This window comes from Mandrillus leucophaeus, unplaced genomic scaffold, assembly GCF_000951045.1.
Source record: "Mandrillus leucophaeus isolate KB7577 unplaced genomic scaffold, Mleu.le_1.0 Scaffold896, whole genome shotgun sequence".
NCBI classification, from domain to species: Eukaryota; Metazoa; Chordata; class Mammalia; order Primates; family Cercopithecidae; genus Mandrillus; species Mandrillus leucophaeus.
In genome coordinates, this window is record NW_012109763.1 from 723,403 (window position 1) to 731,162 (window position 7,760).

Below are 7,760 nucleotides of genomic sequence, written 5' to 3' on the forward strand. Positions count from 1 at the left end.
CGTTTAGTCAAAAGGTGTGCAATTCAAGAAGGGGGTGCAGTCCCTCCTTTGGAAGTGATTGGAAGAAATAGCTGGAAGGAATTATAATGATGGCAGTGCTGTTATTTAATTAGTGCTTACCCCATGCCAGGTGTGTATAATCAACTAGCCCCAAGTTCTCTTCCTTAATATCTAGTTAAGAGTCTCATGCTTGAAGGATGTTTCTGAGGATTCTGAGAAACGCATGGTAGCTCCTGGTAGCTATAAATAACCTCACTTTCTCAGCTTCTCCTGGCTCCATTGCTTCAGGTACCTCTTGGCTCATCATTGACACTCCTGCTTTTCCCCCAAAAAGCAACATGGCAGAATGCTTGTGAGTGGGGAATTTGGGGCCAGACAGCCTAGGTTGGAATCCCAGCACTAGCTCTAGAACTTGGACTAGTTACTTAACTAACACGCGCCTCAGTTTCTGAATCAGAAAATAATAATACCTGCTTCAGTGGGTCAATATATAAAAAGTGATAATAACAGTGCCTGGCACTTGGTAAGCATTGAATAAGTTTGTTAAACAAATTAATTTTTTAAATTAAAAAAAAACATTGAGGAAAGGACATTAGATATATGTCCATGTTAGTAAATGCTTTTTCTAAGTTCACAATCTTTCAAACTCAGGATTTTTGATGGCAAGTCCTGGGATCTTACTGTAACACCATATCCCTAATCTGAAGAAGATCCTCCTAGGAAACTCCGCAGACCAAAAATAAGACACAGGTTTCCTAAAACAGATAAATCCTGTTGGAGAAGTTGATTCAAAGCAAGAGTATATGTTAGAATTAGGGATTTGGTAATATGGGGGCAACCTGGTAGATTTTCAATATCAAACGTATTTCTTAACTAACTGTGGCAGATTGTCTTTTACAAACATGTTGCTGTCAAATAGGCATATTTGGAAACACTCATGTGATGCAGTTTGGAAGTCTGTCCCCTCCAAATCTCATGTTGAAATGTGCTTTCCAATGTTGGACAGGGACCCTGGTGGGAGGTGTTAAGTCATGGGGGTGGATCATTCATAAATAGCTTAATGCTGTCCTTTTAGTAATGAGTGAGTTCTTGCTCTGTTAATTAGCTTGAGATCTGGTTGTTAAAGAGTCTCCTTTGTTAAAGTGAGTCTCCTCTGTCTTACTCTTGCTCTTTCTCCATGTGACACGCGGGATCCCCTTGCCTCCCACCATAAGTAAAAGCATCCTGAGGCCTCAGCAGAAGCTGGGCAGGTGCCAGAGCTATCCTTCTTGTACTGCCTGCAAAACCGTGTGCCAAATACATCTCTTTTCTTTATAAATTACCCAGGTTCATGTGTTCCTTTATAGCAAAGCAAAATGAATTTAGCATCCTGCATGCTTTTATTAAAATTTACTTTTGACTCTTCTCTGAGATCTTGTCAGAGCCTCATGGTAGATTCTCACCATGCAATACAGTATAGTGGAAGTAATCACTAGCATGTGACTTCCAGGATGGTTTATTAAAAAGGTGGCACTATTCGTTAAGTCACTCTTTTACTTTGAACATGGATCTTGGAAATCATGGGTAAATAGAAACTCTGACCATATTGATTATGCCATGTTAAAAATAACATGTGCATAGAATATGTAGGAATGGATGAAGAGCTCAAGGAGCCCTGATCAAGTGCTCAACATATGAATGACTGAGCCTTGAGATGAATGGAGTCCCCAGCCTTTTAGTCGCCAAAGATAATGCCATATGAAGCAAAGTCACACTCCCTACTAATCACAGTCCATACTTGCAGTACGAGCAAAATTGGTGCTTTAAAAAAAAAAAAAAAAAAAAAAAAAGCTTTATTAAGATGTAACTGATGTGTCATAAAATTTACTCATTTAAACCAATTTTAATGTATTTACTCTATACACAGACCTGTGCAATTACTCAAAAATCCATTTTAGAATATTTAGAAACTATGTACTCATTAATCATTATTCCCCATTGCCCACATCTCTTCCCCCACCCCTAGGCAACCATTAACCTACTTCCTGTTTTTATAGATTTACTTATTGTAGACATTTCTTGTAAATGAAATCATATAGTGGGTGGTCTTTTGTGTCTGCTTTCTTTCACTTAGCATAATGTTTCCAAGATTCATCCACGTTGTAGCATATATCATATTTCATGTCTTTGTATTGCCAAATAATGAATGATTACATGAGTATGCCACATTCCATGTGTCCATTCATCATCTAATAGAAACTTAAGTTGTTTTCACTTTTTGGCTATTATGAGTAACGCTGCTGTGGATATTAATGTACAAGTTTTGTGTGAACACGTATTTTAATTTCTTCTGGGTTCTTGCCTAGGAGTGGAATTGCTGGGTCATATGGTAATTTCGTGTTTAACTTTTTGAGGAATTGCCAAACTGTTTTCCACAGCAGCTGCACAATTTTACATTCCTACTGGCAGCTTACACTTTCTCCTGACAGTCAGCTTTCTCCACAGCCTTGCCAACACTTTCTTTTTAAAATTTATCTTTTTAAATGTAGCCAGCCTTATGAATGTAAAGTAAGACCTCATTGTGATTATATTTCCTTAATAGCTCATGATGTTGAGCATCTTTTCAGTGCTTATCATCTAGCTTATATCCTCTTTAGAGAAATGTCTAGTCTGACCTTTTGCCTCTTTGTTAATTATGTTATTTGTCATATAATAAATGAGTTGTAAGTGCTTTTCTGTAACAGATTCATTGACATATGATTTACATCACAAGGAATTCACCTTTTAACGTGTTTTTTGTGTGTTTAGGGAGTTGTGCAACCATCACAACTAATTAACTTGAGAACACATCATCCCTAAAAGGAACACTATACCCATTAGCAGTCACTCTCCATTGCACCCCTCACTCAAATATGTTGTTTAATTTCCACATATTTGTGTTCTATAGATATCTATAAAGTCTAATTGTTTTACTGTGTTGTTGAATTTGTCTAATCCCTGTTGATCTACTGCCTGCTTGTTCAATTACTGAAAGTGGAGTATTGAATCTCTAACAATTGTAGACACTATGTAGTTTTATTGTGTTCTTTTTAAATTCTGCCAATCTCAGTCTTTGATTGGAATGTCTAGTTTGTTTGCATTTCTTATAATTATTTACAAGGTAAGATTTAGATCTGCTGTTTTTCTGTTTGTTTTCTATGTCTTATGTCTATTTTTTCTTTTTTTTTCATGACTACTCTTTCTTTCCTTGTTAAATTTTCAGTGTGACATTTAAATCCCCTTGTTGTTTAATATATAAATAAAGCATGTGCAAAAAAATGTATTATATAAATATATTCATACATATAAAATGAGAGGGGGATTATGGATTTATATTGAATGTCCTATTTTAATTTACTTGTCATCTCATACATACACGCATACACACGCACACACATACACACAAACACACATCCATACTATATAGTTATAGTATTAGTAATTGCCCTGGGGATTACAATTAACATTATAGCATGAAATACTCTAGTATTATAATTTAGATTAATAGTAATTTAATTTCAGTAGTATAACAATTTAGCTGCTACATTGCTCCATTCCTTTCGGTATTATTTCTGTTCTTATTGCCCTGCAAATGACATATTTCTACATTGTAAGCCCATCAACATGGCTTTATAATTACTGCAATTTATGCAATTGACTTTAAATAAAATATAATAAGAAAATAAATAAAAATATAGTATATTCATATTACATTTCATATTTACCTATCTAGTTTATTTTTCAATAATTGTTTCTCATTTCCTTATGTGGATTTGAGTTACCATGCAGTGTCTTGTTTATAGCCTGAAAGAATTCCTTTAATATATTTTCTAGGGTATGTCCGCAATCTATAGATTCTCTCAGTGTATTTTCTTAAACTTATTTCCTCCTTCATTTTTGAAGGTTAGTTTTGCTTGTTATAGAATGAGTGGTTTCAGTTCTTGGCTTTCAGCACTTTGAATATATCATAATATTGCCTTCCTGTTTCCTAATAAAAAGACATCTGTTAATTTTATTAAAATCTCTTTTATTCAATTAGTTTTTTCCTGCTGCTTTCAAGATTTTCTCTTTCTCTCTCTCTTTTATTTTTATCAGCTTGACTATGATGTTTCTGGTGTGATGTCTTTGCATTTATCCTAATTGTAAACATCTCTGGGAAGTGTAATGCCTTTCATCAGATTTGAGAAGTTTTCAGCCATTAGTTTCTCAAATATTATTTTCACTTCTCTTTCTCTCTCATTTTTTCAGAGACTTATATTATGTGTGTTGGTAATTCACCTGTGTCTCCCAAGTCTCTATTTTTATATATTCTTTTATTTTTCTTTATGTTCCTTAGCTGATATATTTTTAGCTCAAATACTCTGTTCAGCTCACTATTGAATTTTTAAAATTTCAGTTATTTTACTTTTAACTGCAGAAATTCTACTTGTTTCATTTAAAAAATAATTCTGTCTTTGTTGATATTTTCCACTTGATAAGACATCATTCTCATACTTGCAAAGTCAGATGTTCCCTAGATCCCCAGTTTACCATGCCTAGCCTATCTTACACAGTTCAGACTTGTCAGCCTTCATAACCATGTGAACCAATGAGCTAATTCCTTAAAATAAATCTCTCCCTCCATATATATATACACAGCCATCACAGAGTCATGTATTATTTAACAACAGGGATGTGTTCTGAGAAATGCGTCTTTAAGTGATTTTGTTGTTGTGCAAACAGTATACAGTGCATTTACACAAACCTCAATGGTGTAACCTACTATACCCCTTGGCTCCTAGATAACAAACCTGTAAAGCATATTACTGTATTGAATACTATAGGTTATTGTAGCACAATGGCAAGTATTTGTGTATCTAAACATATTTAAACATAGAAAAGGTACAGTAAAATACAGTATTATAATATTATTAGACCACTGTCATATACACCAGTCCATCACCTACTAAATGTTATCTGACACATGACTTTACACATTTGTGTGTGTGCAAGTGTGCATGTACATAATTATAAACACATTCTATTGGTTTTCTTTCTCTGTAGGACACTGAATAATAAATGACAACCTTGTATATGTTTGTATGTTCCTGAATCATGAGAACATGTCCAAGCTTTCCAAACCCCACTATAGCCATCTCTTTCCCAGATTAAAAAAAAAAAAAAAAAATGTGTGGGGAGGAGCCATCTCTTATTTAATATAACTAGCAGCACTGTCTCTGGCAGCTGCAATGTTAAACAACTAATTTCTTTTTTTCTAATTTTTGATAAGTGATTTGGGTATGGAGATTTTTCTAATTGAGAAAGCTCTGCATCAGTTCAAATAATGACTAGCTCTCTGAATGGGGCCTTTCTTGTGGGCTGCCAGAAAGGCACAGTAGCCACAATTCCATTTCTGGGAGTTTGCGGGCAGCTAAAAAACCATTCTGCCCCCCTCTCCCCACCCCCGCCCAATGTCTGCTAGGCTGCTGGTTTTCACAGCTACCATCTTTGTAGAGTTGCTATTTTTCAAGATTACTGTGAAGTTCTGGAGAGGGTCCTAGGAATAAGGCAAGACGAAATGCCACAAAGGTCACTGTTCTTACAGAGATTCAGCTCTTTGTTTACACTGAGCTCTCTGGATTTCATAAAATGTTGATTTAGGCAATTTTGCCAATGCTTTTCTTGCTTTTATGGAAGAGTAGATTTTCTGAGGTTCTTATTCTACCATTTTGGAAATGCTTTCAGATGTTGATTTAAGGCACTGCATTCTTGGGTGTTCTTATTTGTTCAGTTGATTTTTGTTTTGTTTGGTTTGTTGCAGCAATAGATAACAAATATACATTATAGTAAGAGAAGTATGGTGTTTTCATAACAGTAATCTAAAAATGGAATATACTCTTTGGGATTAGAAAGTAGGCAAACTATGATACATCCTCAAAAAATATTGTGAATAGGACTTCAGGAAAGGCATCGGTGATAGCTTAAAGGAGCATGAAGAGAATGTTATTGAAAAAAGAAGAAAATGAAATGTTTGTTATATACTGGCAGAAAGTTTAGCAACACTGTTGGCTCTAGTATTGTGAAGAAGAAAATCCAAGGTGAGCCTGTAAATTCCTTTTCATTGGACTGCAGAAAGATAACAGTCCTTCAGAGAATCACCTACTTAAAAAGAGGTTCTCTAGAATTTTTAAGAACATAAATCACAGACTCAATCATTAAACAATAGGGCATCTAGAATCTCAGGGATCTTTTTTCTCAACAGTCTTGCGAGCATTCTAAGGTAGAATAAGGCTAATCTGTAAGGTATTTGTGGGTATGATTCTTGCTAACGGAATATATTATCAACTGATTCATTTAGAAGCTCATGTATTTTGTAAAGAATTATAAAAACTTGAGCTGAAAGGGATAGAAAGGATATAAAAGAAAAGACTATACAAATTTCTTTAAGCAGAAACCGGGCTAAGGAACCTGCTCATGTGCAAATATAGACTTCATCGTGTGGAACAAGAGGATAATGTGTAGAACAGGGTCAAGTGCCCAACAAACAGAGTCAAAACAAAAGGAGAATCATCCCAAGCGGTAGGATAGAGTTATTCTCAAGAAATTGGAAAAATGTTCTAGGCTGGACCTATGACCCTTAAGTGCCTTATTCTTCCAGGTTTTGAGCAATAATGTCTATATTGATTATCCTTTGACTGATCCATCATTATATGTAGGCTATGTGAGGATATATAACATTTTTCTTAGTTTACAGCTTTTCACATTGAAAAAATCTCTGCAAAGGGAATTGTACTTGAGGAGGCTCATCTGCACCTGGAGATCCCAAATGATAAAATAACCAGATGAAACTTAGAAATTTTGATTGAGGGAATGAGGATATTTTCAATGTGAGATGGTTTTGAATTATTATGGCCAGAGGAAGAGTCCTTTCAGACCATATTTTCCAAAAATAGTAAAACCACGTATATATTTCATTATGCATAACGTTCAATCAAGAGATGAGATGCAGGTGCCCTCTGTTTGAAATTCTGTGGCCTTTTGTAATAATCCTGACAAAAATGTGGCAGAAATATCACTGAGTGATTTCTAAGTATAAATATTTCATAATATATAATTTATTATAACTAATATAACATATTATATATATATAGATTATCCTTTTTATCATATTTATTATAACATAATATGCTATTGTGTCCCGAATTTATTCCATCTTGTGGGTTCTTGGTCTCGCTGACTTCAAGAATGAAGCTGTGGATCCTCATGGTGAGTGTTACAGCTCTTAAACATGGTGTGTCTGGAGTTTGTTCCTTCAGATGTTCAGATGTGTCTGGAGTTTCTTCCTTCTGGTAGGTTCGTGGTCTTGCTGACTTCAGGCATGAAGCTGCAGGCCTTGGCAGTGAGTGTTATAGCCCTTAAACGTGGTTCGTCCAGAGTTGTTTGTTCACCTTGGTGGGTTCCTAGTGTTGCTGACATCAGGAATGAAGTTGCAGACCCTCGCGGTGAGTGTTACAGCTCATTAAGTTAGTGCAAACCCAAAGACTGAGCAGCAGCAAGACTTCTTGTGAACAGTGAAAGAACAAAGCTTCTACAACGTGGAAGGACACCGGAGCAGGTTGCTGCTGCTGGCTGGGGTGGCCAGCTTTTATTCCCTTATTTGACCCTGCCCACATCCTGCTGATTGGTCCATTTTACAGAGTGCTGTTTGGTCCATTTTACAGAGTGCTGATTGGTCCATTTTACAGAGTGCTGATTGGTGCATT